The sequence below is a fragment of the Nerophis lumbriciformis genome, linkage group LG22, assembly GCF_033978685.3.
Source record: "Nerophis lumbriciformis linkage group LG22, RoL_Nlum_v2.1, whole genome shotgun sequence".
NCBI classification, from domain to species: Eukaryota; Metazoa; Chordata; class Actinopteri; order Syngnathiformes; family Syngnathidae; genus Nerophis; species Nerophis lumbriciformis.
This window is the reverse complement of record NC_084569.2, coordinates 29,867,023-29,882,981: the sequence shown is the minus strand read 5'-3', so window position 1 is coordinate 29,882,981 and position 15,959 is coordinate 29,867,023. Positions and strand designations below refer to the sequence as shown.

The window sequence follows — 15,959 nt, the reverse complement described above, 5'->3', positions numbered from 1 at the left end:
AAAAATTAGAGATGCTACCTCAGTAGAAGCATTTAAGTCCCATCTTAAAACTCATTTGTATACTCTAGTCTTTAAATAGACCCCCTTTTTAGACCAGTTGCTCTGCCGTTTCTTTTCTTTTTTCCTCTACCTCCTCGCCGGGTTATTCCGGTTCCGGTGACCATGGATGAAGTGCTGGCTGTCCCGGTTCCGGTGACCATGGGTGAAGTGCTGGCTGTCCCGGTTCCGGTGACCATGGATGAAGTGCTGGCTGTCCCGGTTCCGGTGACCATGGGTGAAGTGCTGGCTGTCCCGGTTCCGGTGACCATGAATGAAGTGCTGGCTGTCCAGAGTTGGGACCCGGGATGGACCGCTCGCCTGTGCATCGGTTGGGGACATCTCTGCGCTGCTCAGGATGGTCTCCTGCTGGTCTCCTGCTGGCCCCACTATGGACTGGACTCTCACTACTATGTTAGATCCACTAAGGATTGTTCTTTCACAATATTATGTCACTCGACATCCATTGCTTTCGGTCTCCTCTAGAGAGGGGGGGTTACCCACATATGCGGTCCTCTCCAAGGTTTCTCATAGTCATTCACATCGACGTCCCTTATGTGGGCTCTGTACCGAGGATGTCGTTGTGGCTTGTGCAGCCCTTTGAGACTTTTGTGATTTAGGGCTATATAAATAAACAATGAATGATTGATTGATTAACGTGGACCCCGACTTAAACGAGTTGAAAAACTTATTGGGGTTTTACCATTTAGTGGTCAATTGTACGGAATATTTACTGTACTGTGCAATCTACTAATAAAAGTCTCAATCAATCAATCAAAAAAAGCACTTTATATGTAGTTAAGGTTTTGTTAAGAAACTATTCTGGGCCTTAACCCTAACCCTGGCAATGGACCCTGTGTGTATATGTATGTTATTGTTATGCTTAGCATTCATGACTGCCTGATGTTGCACTGATCATCCTAGTGGTGGCTCACATCCATCACACACAGAGCTATTTCTATTTTTGGGCAGAATTATTATAGTGTTCCCAATGTTAAAAGGATAAAGCCAATGTTTACAAATTTGGTAAATAAATAACCAAAAAATGTATATTTTGTTGTTTTCTTACTGTACCAAAAATGAACCGAACCGTGACCTCTAAACCGAGGTACGTACCGAACTGAATTTTTTGAGTACCGTTACACCAATCCTAATACCTGCATGTCTGGATCGCCACTCCCGCAGCGAATACTTTGCCTTTTGCGACCGCTTGTTTCTGACTACGGAGTAAATGGACGCAAGAAACACTTTTAAAACGTTAATTAAGTACGCCTTACCACAAAATCAGAATAAGAACACTTTTCCCGCTACACCCCTAATATACTGTTGAATACTCGCTAAGTTGGCAACACTGATCCCTCCTGCTCTGTCTTCTTATTGTCTGGCAGGCCAGGTGTGCATGAGCTGTGTTGGTATACAGTTATGACAGGGTTTCCCTTTAATGTATTGGCCGCCACGGCAAAATAAAAGCCGCCACAACTTAAAAATGACGTATTTTTACGCGAAAACAAATTAAAGAAATATATTGTATTTCAGCATCCATAAGAAGGCATACCAAGTCCAACATTCTTTTTAATTTTGTATTGCCAAATTTACGCTAACAACCAGCCCAATTCCAACACGTATTCCCTCTGTGCTTCACTCACAGACATACAACAACACTTCCTCATTCTCCGCCAACATGGCGTGTTTACGATCGTGGGAACAATTAACATCGATAATACACAAATATAAACATTAACACCAGATGGTCGTTACAATACCAGTGGACATACATAGCCTATTATTTGCTCACTATTGACGAGTGAGCAAGGCGAAGCGAGTGTGACGTCAGTGAGCGCTTTGGGAGAGTAAAGACGAGTACAGTCTACAATAACACCGGAAAAAGATGCTACATTTGTTGCTGGTCGTTTTTAATAACGAAAAAGGATTGGAGAAGTACAACAAAGTACTTTGTACAATAACTAGCAACAATGAAACTATGTTATATAAGAAAAATATATGATAATATTAATTAATAAAAAAACTAATTTTTTTTGAATATATGTATACATTTAGTTAGCCTTTTTAAATAAAAAAATATGATTCACAGCAGTTTATGCAAATTACACGATGGCGTCATGTTGACCACGCCCCCACCGCCACAGGTACGATGCCATTGACTGGAGTTGTGACGACATGCTACGTTCAAAGACAGTCCTATTATAAAGTGTTCACTACGTGCCGGGGCCAACGGGTACCGCCACAAATGAATTGACACTGAGAAATACCTGTGAAAATGGGAGTTTTTTAAAATATAGTCATCATTTGAGAGGAATTGCCAAATACTGTGCATTGTTTTCTGTGTTAAAGCTGTTTTTTGTTTTTTTTACCACACTTCAGCGTGTGCACAACACCTTCACGACCTATACTCTCTCAAAACTAAAAAGCATTGAGTGGTAGCTCCAACCCTCAACTGTTCCTAATCGCCCGAATACATTCCCACAAATCACATGATGTGTTTAATTTAAGGGTCTCTGCAGGGAGCAAGGTGTGGCCCCGCCCACTTTTAAACTAACACTTCCCATCAGCACAACCTAAGCCTGAGGTTAACCCCTAGTCACATGTCCTTCATGTTTACTGAGCAGCTCACATTGCCTGCAGACAAGTGCGCTCCTGAAAGACACGGCCGTCCACTTGTTGCTCGCCATCTTACACCAAGCATCCAGCTGGAGTGCTTCATTCTGGGCTTGGCGACTTCCCAGGTGTGTTGGAAACAACTCCTGTGCATTCTTAACATACAACTGCAATATGGAGAACACGTTCAAAGCTCCAGCTTAATGTGTTTTGTTCAGGAGAGATCACACAGAGGCTAATACAAATAATAAAATAAGAAATTAACTAGGGGTGTAACGGTACACAACAATTTCGGTTTGGTACGTGCCTCGGTTTAGAGGTCACTGTTCGGTTCATTTTCGGTACAGTAAGAAAACAACAAAATATAAATGTTTTGGTTATTTATTTACCAAATTTGTAAACAATGGCATAACATACATATACACACATGGTCCATTGCCAGGGTTAAGGTGGTCAACATATATAAAATAAAAACTAAATAAGATAAGGCTCAGAGTGGTTTCTTAACAAAACCTTTCTAAATATAAAGTGCTTTTTTTGATTGATTAATTGAGACTTTTATTAGTAGATTGCACAGTACAGAACATATTCCGTACAATTGACCACTAAATTTTCAACTTATTTAAGTCGGTGTCCACGTTAATCAACATTAAACTGCCTCAAGTTGTTGCTCAGATTAAATAAAATGACAAAACTTTTCTTCTACATATAAAAAGTGCAACATTAAACAGTTTCAAGTCAACTCAGCCTCAGATTAACTTTTCTCCCCCCCCCCAGCCTGGCTAACTTGGCAGTAAGAGGATATATGGGCTCATTGTTCTTCCACCATAGAAGTGGGTCAAAATCTAGTTTTTATCGCAATATGGACTTATATCTGCTGTAGGGCTGGGCGATATGGCCTTTATTTAATATCTCGATACACGATATATGTCTCGATATTTTGCCTTAGCCTTGAATGAACACTTGATGCATATAATCCCAGCAGTATGATGATTCTATGTGTCTACATTAAAACATTCTTCTTCATACTGCATTAATATATGCTCATTTTAAACTTTCATGTCGAGAGGGAAATCACAACTAAGTCAATTGACCAAAACTGCATTTATTAATTAAGCAGTCATTAAGCAGTGGCACAAACATTCATGTCATTTCAAAACAGAAAGTGCAAGATTGTCAGAGACATTTTAAAACAAGCTATTAGTGCACTTTTGTGCATGATGTCACTAAGATGACAAATCAAAACAACACTAAATTAAAGTGCACTTTTTGTACAGAACGCCACTACAATAGTTTAAAACAAATAAAGTGCACTTTTGTGCATGATGTCATACAAGATATTTCAATAACTGTCAAATAAAAATGAGCTGCATAATAGGAAATCAAATTGTGTACGTCCTTCGCTATGTGGTAGGTTCTGGCGGACGTTATCTCCTCATGTCGTTTATTTTTTCATACGGTGTTGATGTGGAAATGGTTGCCTCGGCATTTTGTTGGTGTGGCACCAAACGGAGATGTTGACATGCGGAGTAAGCACTCTTCATTCTTTTGCAAGTGACTTTTCAAATGATGCTACAAATTAGCAATAATGCTACTTTTTGTAGGAACGCTTTTGCTCCACACTTGACAAAATGACGGTTGTCTGTTCGACATATTCCCACTTGACGCCAAACCACCGCCAGACGATGGACCCCGAGCTGTTTTTCTTGGGAATTAATTCTTCCTTCAGTTGTTACCAGATTTGCACCTTTTTTCTTTACCACTCGCCATACTTGCCAACCTTGAGACCTCCGATTTCGGGAGGTGGGGGGTGGGTGGCGTGGTCGGGGGTGGGGTGGAGGGCGTGGTTAAGATATATATATATATATATATATATATATATATAGGCAGCACGGTGGAAGAGGGGTTAGTGCATCTGCCTCACAATACGAAGGTCCTGAGTAGTCTTGGGTTCAATCCCGGGCTCGGGATCTTTCTGTGTGGAGTTTGCATGTTCTCCCCGTGACTGCGTGGGTTCCCTCCGGGTACTCCGGCTTCCTCCCACCTCCAAAGACATGCACCTGGGGATAAATTGATTGGCAACACTAAATTGGCCCTAGTGTGTGGATGTGAGTGTGAATGTTGTCTGTCTATCTGTGTTGGCCCTGCGATGAGGTGGCGACTTGTCCAGGGTGTACCCCGCCTTCCGCCCGATTGTAGCTGAGATAGGCTCCAGCGCCCCCCGCGACCCCAAAGGGAATAAGCGGTAGAAAATGGATGGATGGATATATACAGTATATATATATATATAAGAAATACTTGACTGTCTTCAGTTAATTCTAGCTATACATATATATATATATTTTATTACATATATATACATATATATATATATATATATATATATATATATATATAAATAAAAGAAATACTTGAATTTCAGTGATCATTTATTTACACATATACACACACATAACACTCATCTACTCATTGTTGAGTTAAGGGTTGAATTGTCCATCCTTGTTCTATTCTCTGTCACTATTTCAGAACACACACATTATACAAATATGCATTCTAAAATCAATAAGAAAACAGGAGCTCTAATTTGGGAGTCTGAATTAGGATCAGAAGTTCCTATATAAACATTGCGCACTCACGTCGCCTTTTTGTATTGATTACTGCAGCTGTGCACTGGATTCATTCACAAATACAAACTACAACTCACAAACACTTTAGAGTTAGGCTCCACCATCAGAATGTGTACTTAAACTTATAAAGATCACATGGATATTATTCAGTGAGTTGATTCACCAAAACTAACCTGTTATACAGGAGGAAAAAGCACACAGAACGTTTCAATTGTTCACAGACTGGTCGCTCTCATCAGAATGACAAGACACTTCCGGTCTGCAGGTGATAGCGTTCAATTGGGAAGAAACGCCTTACTGCCCCCTACTGACCAATGTGAATACTGATAAATGTGTAATGACAGCTCCAAAAACGATTTCTAACCACAAAATAAAATAAATTAATCAACACAAAAATGTGACACATTATGGGTGGGTCACATATGCATGTACAGTAGATGGCAGTATTGTCCTGTTTAAAAGTGTCACAACATTGCTGTTTACGGCAGACAAACTGCTTTACGTAGACGAAAACGTGACTGCTGTTGTGTGTTGTTGCCGCGCTGGGAGGACATTAATGAAACTGCCTAACAATAAACCCACATAAGAAATCAAGAACTCGCCCTCGATCATTAGCTGTTTATATTGTGAGAAAGCGGACGTGTGAACAGGCTGTCAACACGTCACTCAGGTCCGCATGGAGCTGGAGGGGGCGTGGCCTCCAGCTCCGCCTGAATTTCGGGAGATTTTCGGGAGAAAATTTGTCCCGGGAGGTTTTCGGGAAAGGCACTGAATTTCGGGAGTCTCCCGGAAAATCCGGGAGGGTTGGCAAGTATGCCACTCGCACCACAGCTAACGTTACCCATGCTGCTACCTCTCTGCTCCGCGAGGGCGTATGACGTTGTATGTGACGTATGTAAGAAGGTGCGCTTGTTTATGTCTCTGTGAGAAGGAGAGGCTAGAAAGAGATAGAAGAGCCTGTAGTGTAATGCCTGCAGCTAAAAGCAACTGCGTGAGAACGTATACTCGAATATCACGATAGTCATTTTCTATATCGCACAGAGACAAACCCGCGATATATCGAGGATATCGATATATCGCCCAGCCCTACCTGCGAGCATCATTTATTGAACAGGCGTCAACCTGAAGTCCACACATACACATATTATGTGTGGCTGCCATCTACTGGTCACACTTACCATTACATGATTTACCAAATAAAATTGCACAACCAGAATTAATACGTACATAAGGCGCACTGTTGATTTTTGAGAACATTAAAGGATTTTAAGTGCCCCCGACAGTCTGAAAAATACCGTATAACCTGCTACCCAAGAATGTAAAACCATTTTTCTCAACAAGGCTAAAGTTAGTATTCGTATGTGGAATTAAATTATGGAATGGATTAAGCAAAGAAGTCAAACAATGTACTAATATGAACCGGTTTAAGAAACTGTTCAAAGTGTTGACAAAGTAAACTTTTGATAAACATCTTGAACTTATTATTCATCTCATATGTGAATCATAACGGACTTAACTATATAGTATTACGTGTTTTAATGACTGACCATAGTCAGACGTACTGTGCTTCAACATATGGGTATTATTATGGTGTGTGTATAAGGACCACAAAATGGCACCTATCAGGAGACATATTATACAAAACCAACTTTTTGCCTATTGGTACCTGCTGATGTGTATTTGAGATCTGCATATGTCCTGAAAATTTGCACGTATCCGCCATTGTAGTCAAAAAACTCCTCCTTTTCCTATATCCTCTTGTTGTGGAGCATTCATCCTCCGCTGTTGCCATTTCTAATAGAAAGTAGCGTACAGTTCTAACCTTTATCTGTCAGTAGATTCGCTATTGATCCGCTAAAAACTTGATGGCGGGGAGAAGACGCTGTCAAAGTGGAGGCACGTAAATAAGACCACCCGCCTAAAGAGGTGGTCAGAAAGCGGCTTGAAGACGGTCTGTAAAACATAATCTATGCAACATTTTGACAAAAGAACCACCAAAGCTGCCACAAATGATTGGAGGATACGGGAAGAACTGTGGACACTTGTGATTTGGATAACATCGGACTGTCTGCCCCGCAGGATGAATTTTGAGGATCAGTCATAGACAATTTAGAATGAAAAGAACATTTTATTTTCACTCGCATACAAAACATTCTCACTTGGATTGTTTCCGTGGCTTCGAGACTCTCCCGAAGGACAGTGTGGCGAAGACACAACAAACTCCCTTCTTGTCTCTCATGGACACACACTTGTTGTTGTTGACTTTGGACTCGCGACTGCACGACATCAAGGCCGCGGAACAGAGACACGCAGCAGGCTTACACACACAAACATGAATCCACAAAAAATATACGCCACACACACATACCCCACACCCCATCCAACGCCCTTGATGCAAATCCCTTAGGGGTGATGGACGGCTGGGCAGCGCCTGAAGAGCTGCAGCCTGCCATCGTAACCCCCACTCCCTCCCCTCTGTTGCAAGTCTCGAGATGTATGTTGTAATATGTATATGTGCTTTGCTATGGAGTTTTTTTCCCACTCCAGACTGGGCCCCCTTAGGAATCCAGTCTAGATTTTGTATTTTTTTTACTCATCCTCCCCCAGCGTTTACCTTTTTCCCATCTTTTACGAGGCGCCTTACGGCGACCCATCAGCGTTCCTGTTCTGTAACCCTGTACACTGTTTGTTTGTCTAATCTTGAACGGGTTTGTGCTGAAAACAAAGTTCCGTTGTACTTGTGCAATGACAATAAAGACCTACCTACCCTGTCAAAGTGGAGGCATGTAAATAAGACCACCCACCTAAAGAGATGGTAATAAAGCGGCTTGAAGATGGTCTGTAAAACATAATCTATGCAACATTTTGACCAAAGAACCACCGTTACATGTTATTGTGCTACAATAGGAGGAGAGGAAGTGAACAGATGTGTTAGTAGTTGGAGAAAGGGTAGGATTAAATAAGATTGGGTTTTTGCTACTTGTGTAAAGAGAAATCTATGTAAATGATATGATGTAACAATGTGTAACGTATACATAAGAACAACAAACAGGGAATAGATCAGGGGTGTCAAACTCATTTTAGATCGGGGGCCACATGGAGAAAAATCTACTCCCAAGTGGGCCGGACTGGTAAAATCACGGCACGATAACTTAAAAAGAAAGACAACTTCAGATTATTTTCTTTGTTTAAAAATAGAACAAGCACATCCTTAAAGGCCTACTGAAACCCACTACTACCGACCACGCAGTCTGATAGTTTATATATCAATGATGAAATCTTAACATTGCAACACATGCCAATACGGCCGGGTTAGCTTACTAAAGTCCAATTTTTAAATTTCGCGCAAAATATCCTGCTGAAAACGTCTCAGCATGATGACGCCTGCACGTGACGTCACGGATTGTAGAGGACATTTTGGGACAGCATCGTGGCCAGCTATTAAGTCGTCTGTTTTCATCGTAAAATTCCACAGTATTCTGGACATCTGTGTTGGTGAATCTTTTGCAATTTGTTCAATGAACAATGGAGACCGCAAAGAAGAAAGCTGTAGGTGGGAAGCGATGTATTGCGGCAGGTGTTGTGCCGGATAACGCACCCCCGCCGTAGAATGCACCCCCTGACTGTTGTGCCGGATAACACAGCCGGTGTTTCATTGTTTACATTCCCAGAAGATGACAGTCAAGCTTTACCATTGGCCTGTGGAGAACTGGGACAACAGAGACTCTTACCAGGTGGACTTTGAGTTGGATGCGGTACTGTGAGTACGCATGCAGCTGCGGCTTCCAAACATTTGATCGCTTGCCCGTACGTGCGTGCCACTATGTGCATATCACATACGTAACTTTGGGGACTTTGGGGATATATATGTGCTGTATGAACTTTGGAGAGGTGAACGGTACTTTGGGCTGTGGGATTGAGTGTGTTGTGCAGGTGTTTGAGTTGTATTGGCGGGTTATATGGACGGGAGGGGGGAGGTGTTTGTTATGCGGGATTAATTTGTGGCATATTAAATATAAGCCTGGTTGTGTTGTGGCTAATAGAGTATATATATGTCTTGTGTTTATTTACTGTTTTAGTCATTCCCAGCTGAATATCAGGTCCCACCCGCCTCTCACAGCATCCTCCCAATCTGAATCGCTCTCACTGCCCTCTAGTCCTTCACTCTCACTTTCCTCATCCACAAATCTTTCATCCTCGCTCAAATTATTGGGGAAATCGTCGCTTTCTCGGTCCGAATCGCTCTCCCTGCTGGTGGCCATGATTGTAAACAATGTGCAGATGTGAGGAGCTCCACAACCTGTGACGTCACGCGACTCGTCTGCTACTTCCGGTACAGGCAAGGCTTTTTTATCAGCGACCAAAAGTTGCGAACTTTATCATTGATGTTCTCTACTAAATCCTTTCAGCAAAAATATGGCAATATCGCTAAATGATCAAGTATGACACATAGAATGGACCTGCTATCCCCGGTTAAATAAGAAAATCGCATTTCAGTAGGCCTTTAAATTGTACAAATCATAATGTTGTTGTTTTTTTTACACTTACATGTTGCGGTTAATAGCATTCTATCTTTATGTGTCGTTATTTATATTTTCTGAATAAATGATCTGATTATGTTCATCAGCCAACTCATTGGTGCTAACTTTCAATCTATCAGGATAAAAAAAATTATATCAAAATCAAATTACTAGGGATGTCCGATAATATCGGACTGACGATATTATCGGCCGATAAATGCTTTAAAATGTAATATCGGAAATTATCGGTATCGGTTTCAAAATTATCCGTATGGGTTTCAAAAAGTAAAATTTATGACTTTTTAAAACGCCCACTGTGTACATTGACGTAGGGAGAACTACAGAGCGCCAATAAACCTTGAAGGCACTGCCTTTGCGTGCCGGCCCAGTCACATAACATCTACGACTTGCACACACACGAGTGAATGCCACGTATACTTGATCAATACAGGTCACACTGAGGGTGGCCATATAAACAACTTTAACACTGTTACAAATATGCGCCACACTGTGAACCCACACCAAACAAGAATGACAAACACATTTCGGGAGAACATCCGCACCGTAACGCAACAGAACAAATACCCAGAACCCCTTGCAGCACTAACTCTTCCGGGACGCTACAATATACACCCCACCCATACCCCAACCCCGCCCACCTCAACCTCCTCATGTCCCAAATTCCAAGCTGCTGTTTTGGGGCATTTGTGTTGTAAATTAGCTTTGGCTACAAACACTATGATGCATACATTGGATAACTGTTTCAGATGTCTATGTTTTTGTATATGTCCCTATTTCAAATAAAACCTCTATAATAATAATAATTCCACTACTGTATATATCGGTATCGGTTGATATCGGTATCGGTAATTAAGAGTTGGACAATATCGGAATATCGGATATCGGCAAAAAAGCCATTATCGGACATCTCTACAAATTACAGCAGTGTTTTTCAACCACTGTGCCGCGGCACACTAGTGTGCCGTGAGATACAGTCTGGTGTGCCGTGGGAGATTATCTAAATTCACCTATTTGGGTTAAAAAAGTATTTTTTGCAAACCAGTAATTATAGTCTGCAAATGATGTGTTGTTGTTGAGTGTCGGTGCGATCTAGAGATCGACAGAGAAACCGTGTAATACTCTTCCATATCAGTAGGTGGCAGCCGGTTGCTAATTGCTTTGTAGATGTCGGAAACAGCGAGAGGCAGTTTGAAGGTAAAAAGGTGTCTAATGCTTAAACCAAAAATAAACAAACAGGTGAGTGCCCCTAAGAAAAGGCATTGAAGCTTAGGGAAGGCTATGCAGAACGAAACTAAAACTGAGCTGGCTACAAAGTAAACAAAAACAGAATGCTGGACGACAGCAAAGACTTACTGCGGAGCAAAGACGGCTTCCACAATGTACATCCGAACATGACATGACAATCAACAATGTCCCCACAAAGATGGATAAAAACAACTGTTCTTGATTGCTAAAACAAAGTAGATGCGGGAAATATCGCTCAAAGGAAGACATGAAACTGCTACAGGAAAATACAAAAAAAAGAGGAAAAGCCACCAAAATAGGAGCGCACGACAAGAACTAAAACACTACACACAGGAAAACAGCAAAAAACTACAAATAAGTCAGGGCGTGATGTGACAGGTGGTGACAGTACACCTACTTTGAGACAAGAGCTATAGTGATGCATGCTTGGTTATGGTTTAAAGTCATATCCAACACTTGCGACAACGACTTTTTACTGTCAACTGAGTTTCGTTTTTTAGTGATTTCTGCTGGTGGTGTGCCTCCGGATTTTTTCAACGCAGAAAATGTGCCTTGGCTCAAAAAAGGTTGAAAAACACTGAATTACAGTATGTTATTTATGTAGTTTGATCATTTTCCTCGACTGGTGCACTAACTTCATGTGGTTTATTTTGTACATATGTAGCATCGTCTACAAAAGGGGTCGGCAACCCGCATGCGGCTCTTTGATCACTCTGATGCGGCTCAGCTGCATACTTGCCGACCCTCCCGATTTTCCCGGGAGACTTCCGGAATTCAGTGCCTCTCGCAGAAAACTCCCGGGATTAATATTCTCCGAACTTCACCCTAATAATATTAATAAGGACGTGCCATGATGGTACAGCATTTAGCGCCCTCTACAACCTGTACAAACAGCGTGCCAGCCCAGCCTCTTGTTGTATGCATCTTCTGCTTGCACACGTAAGAGACAGCAAGGCATACTTGGTCAACAGCCACACAGGTTACACTGACTGTGGCCATATAAAACAACTTTAACACTCTTACTAATAATGCGCCACACTTTGAACCAAAACCAAACAAGAATGACAAACACAATTCGGGAGAACATCTGCACCTTAACACAACAGAACAAATATCCAGAACCCCATGCAGCCCTGACTCTTCCGGGCTACATTATACACCCCCGCTACCACCAAACCCCGCCCCCACCCCAACCCTGCTCCCCCACACATCAACCCCCCCTCCGTGCGTCGGTTGAGGTGGGCGGGGTTTGGTAGCGGGGGTGTATAATGTAGCCCGGAAGAGTCAGGGCTGCATGGGATTCTGGGTATTTGTTCTGTTGTGTTTATGTTGTGTTACGGTGCAGATGTTCTCCCGAAATGTGTTTGTCATTCTTGTTTGGTGTGGGTTCACAGTGTGGCGCATTATTAGTAAGAGTGTTAAAGTTTTTTATACCGCCACCGTCAGTGTAACCTGTGTGGTTGTTGACCAAGTATGCCTTGCTGTCACTTAAATGAGCAAGCAGAAGCCCCATACAACGTATAGCTGGACCGGCACGCTGGTTGTAGTGGGCGCTAAATGCTGTACCATCACGGCACGTACGAGAGAATAATTGCCCTGAAATTCCATAGTCCGCCAAGTATGACGCTGTCAAGCGCCATTCATATAAAAATCGCGGGCCGCACTAACATTCAATTTCCATATTAAGGTGGGGGCCGCGTGTCTGAGACCCTTGGTTTATACATAGCACAAAGCAAAAAAAAATTTTTATTTCATTTTAAATTTCAAAAGATCTTTGTGGCTCCCATTGCTTTCTTTAATTTGTGAAACTGGTCAAAATGGCTCTTTGAGTGGTAAAGGTTGCTGACCCCTTATGGCGTCACATTAGTGCCAAAAATCCAAGCGCATAAAAACTGTTATCGCGCGCTCATTCTCCACTTCGTGCGCGCGCGCGACACCCTTTTGCTCGCGCGTGGTGCCTTTTTGCGTGCGTGCGGTGCCTTTCTGCGCGCGCGCCGTCTCGGTCTGTGCGCTCTCTGTGTACTCCTGGCATCTCTCCTCGCGCTGTCATGTTTAGTTTTGGCACTTTGGGGGCGGGTATGCTTAGACGGCCCCTTCTTTCTGATTGGCTCTGAGCATTTTTCATATGACCAATCATTCTCCAGCGTAGCAACGTTGTAGCCATCTTACCTCGGACATCTAGCCTCAATCATTACATTGATGTCAATGGTACATGTACTAATTAAATTACCATAACTTGCTCGATTTTCGACCAATTTACAAACGGTTTGCCTTGTTACAAATCTTATTACATGTAGATATGACATAGGATGCTGTACCTGTTGAAATTACCTCTTTCGCTTTAAAAAAAAAAAGACTTAATTGTGCAACATAGTTGTGTAGGGTCAGTGTTAGTCAGTTCTCTGATTATTTTAAACTGTTTCAGAATACATTATTAAAAGGCTATTTTTAACATTTTAAAAACACAATTCAAAGATTATTTCATTCATTTTATAGCTGAATGAAAAGAAATTCCATAAATTAGAAAACAAATGTTCAAGAAGAAGTGAAAATATAAAATAATGTTATGGTTGGATGTTATTGCTGGTGGACCAGTTCTGGCTGAAAGATGTGATTATGGTGTTTGTTGTCTTATTATTTATTTGGGTCACATTTTGTATTACCCTATATTGTGTTTATGTGGTATGAAATAACCTTCATCAGCACGCGACATTTTTTTTATCCATTTCTTCCTCCGTAAATCTTGATACATATTGACGATGACCCGCCCTGCTTAACTTCTGATTGGCTCTGAGCATTTTTCGCCTGACCAATCAGAGAGAAGGGGCCGTCTAAGCATACCCGCCCCCAAAGTGCCAAAACGAAACATGACAGCGCACAGACCGAGATGGCGCGCACGCAGAAAGGCACCGCGCGCGCGCAAAAAGGCACCACGCGTGCGCAAAAGGGTGTCGCGCTCGCGCACAAAGTGGAGAATCAGCGTGCGATAACAGTTTTTATGCGCTTGGATTTTTGGCACTAATGCATACTTGCCAACCTTGAGACCTCCGATTTCGGGAGGTGGGAGGAGGGGGGCGTGGCTAAAAGGGGAGGAGTATATTTACAGCTAGAATTCACCAAGTCAAGTATTTCATATATATATATATATATATATATATATATATACATATATATATATAAAATAAATACTTGAATTTCAGTGTTCATCTATTTACACATATACACACACATAACACTCATCTACTCATTGTTGAGTTAAGGGTTGAATTGTGCATCCTTATTCTATTCTCTGTCACTATTTTTCTAACCATGCTGAACACTCTCTCTGATGATGCATTGATGTGTGGCACGCACAAAAGTGCTTTCATCAAATGCACTAGATGGCAGTATTGTCCTGTTTAAGAGTGTCACAACATTGCTGTTTACGGCAGACGAACTGCTTTACGGTAGACGAAAAACGTGACTGCTGTTGTTGTGTGTTGTTGCCGCGCTGGGAGGACGTTAATGAAACTGCCTAACAATAAACCCACATAAGAAACCAAGAACTCGCCCTCCATAATTCTACAGTTATAACGTGATTGGGCAGGTATGCTGTTTAAATTGTGGGTTAATACTCAAATAAAATACTTGTTATTATGGACCTGAGTCCGCCTGAATTTCGGGAGAAAATTTGTCCCGGGAGGTTTTCGGGAGAGGCGCTGAATTTCGGGAGTCTCCCGGAAAATCCGGGAGGGTTGGCAAGTATGCACTAATGTGACGCCATAAACCCTGGTCTACAAAGATACAAAGAAATGCTATTGCGACATCCAGTGGACACATTTAGAACAGCAGTTTCTTTCATTCTAAAATTTCAGGTTCATTTTTAATTTTTAGCACACTCATCCCGCGGGCCGGATAAAACCTGTCCGCGGGCCTAATTCGGCCCTCGGGCCGTACGTTTGACACCCCTGGAATAGATGGTAATGGAGCCCAGCTTGCTCATTGTCTACCATTATTGATCCTGTGTGACGTCACATCTGTTCTCATTAAGGGGAGCAAACACCGTAAACATTTTTCATTATTCTCAGCCCTGAAAATGACAACAAAGTGACGGAAAAGGGAGTAAATGCACTCGGAGTGGATGTCAAACACACCCACGCCAAGAGGAGCAGGGCAACAACAAAAGTCAAAGCCGGAAGTAGCTTACCGTCGTCACTTGTCTTCCCGCCGCCGGTGAGGAGATGCCGAGTGGAGGAGCTACTTCAACCCCGAGAAAGTCGTCCTCTGGCCCGGCGAGAGCAACGCTGAGCACGGAGGTCTGTGTTGGCAGGAGCTCCTGGTGTGTCACAGGTGATGTGGAGAGTGGATAAACTGTCCGCCACCTGAGGCTGCGTGCGCGTGTGTGCGCGTGGCACGCGCACACGCCCCAATAGAGACTATACTGGCGGTGGCGGACCGACCCAAATGTCGACTGTGTCGATATCAAGTGTCGTCCCAATACTGTATTGCAGCTGTGTCAAACTCGTTTTTATTGAGTTGTAACAGCGAATATAAATGTATCGTTACACAATTTGCATTGGAAACTATGTATTAATATGTAGTACATACTAATAAAGTGAACATGTACGATTGGATGCAAGACCTATTTCTGTCAAAATGTAAACAAAATAATACATGCATTTAGTCAGAAAGGGCTTTATTATTTCTAGCCTTTTTTTTTGCAGGCCACTTAAAATAATGCGGCATATGACATAAAATGACATACAGGGCCACATAAATTAATGAGTAGGGGTGTGGGAAACAATCTATTCGAATTCAAATCGCGATTCCCACGTTGTACTCATTTTTCAAAAATCGATTTTTTATTATTTTTTATTAATCAATCCAACAAAACAATACACAGCAACAGGGGCGC

General features: G+C 42.1%; 1 protein-coding gene across 1 annotated transcript in view; it reads right to left on the bottom strand.

The window, feature by feature from the left end:
- rab3db (RAB3D, member RAS oncogene family, b) overlaps positions 1 to 15,446 on the bottom strand; it is a 67,288-nt gene extending 51,842 nt beyond the window's left edge. Inside the window, exon 1 of the mRNA XM_061973649.1 lies at positions 15,252 to 15,446. The gene's annotated coding sequence lies outside the window, so the exon portion shown is untranslated. The remainder of the gene's footprint in view (positions 1 to 15,251) is intronic.
- Positions 15,447 to 15,959: the final 513 nt, after the last annotated feature.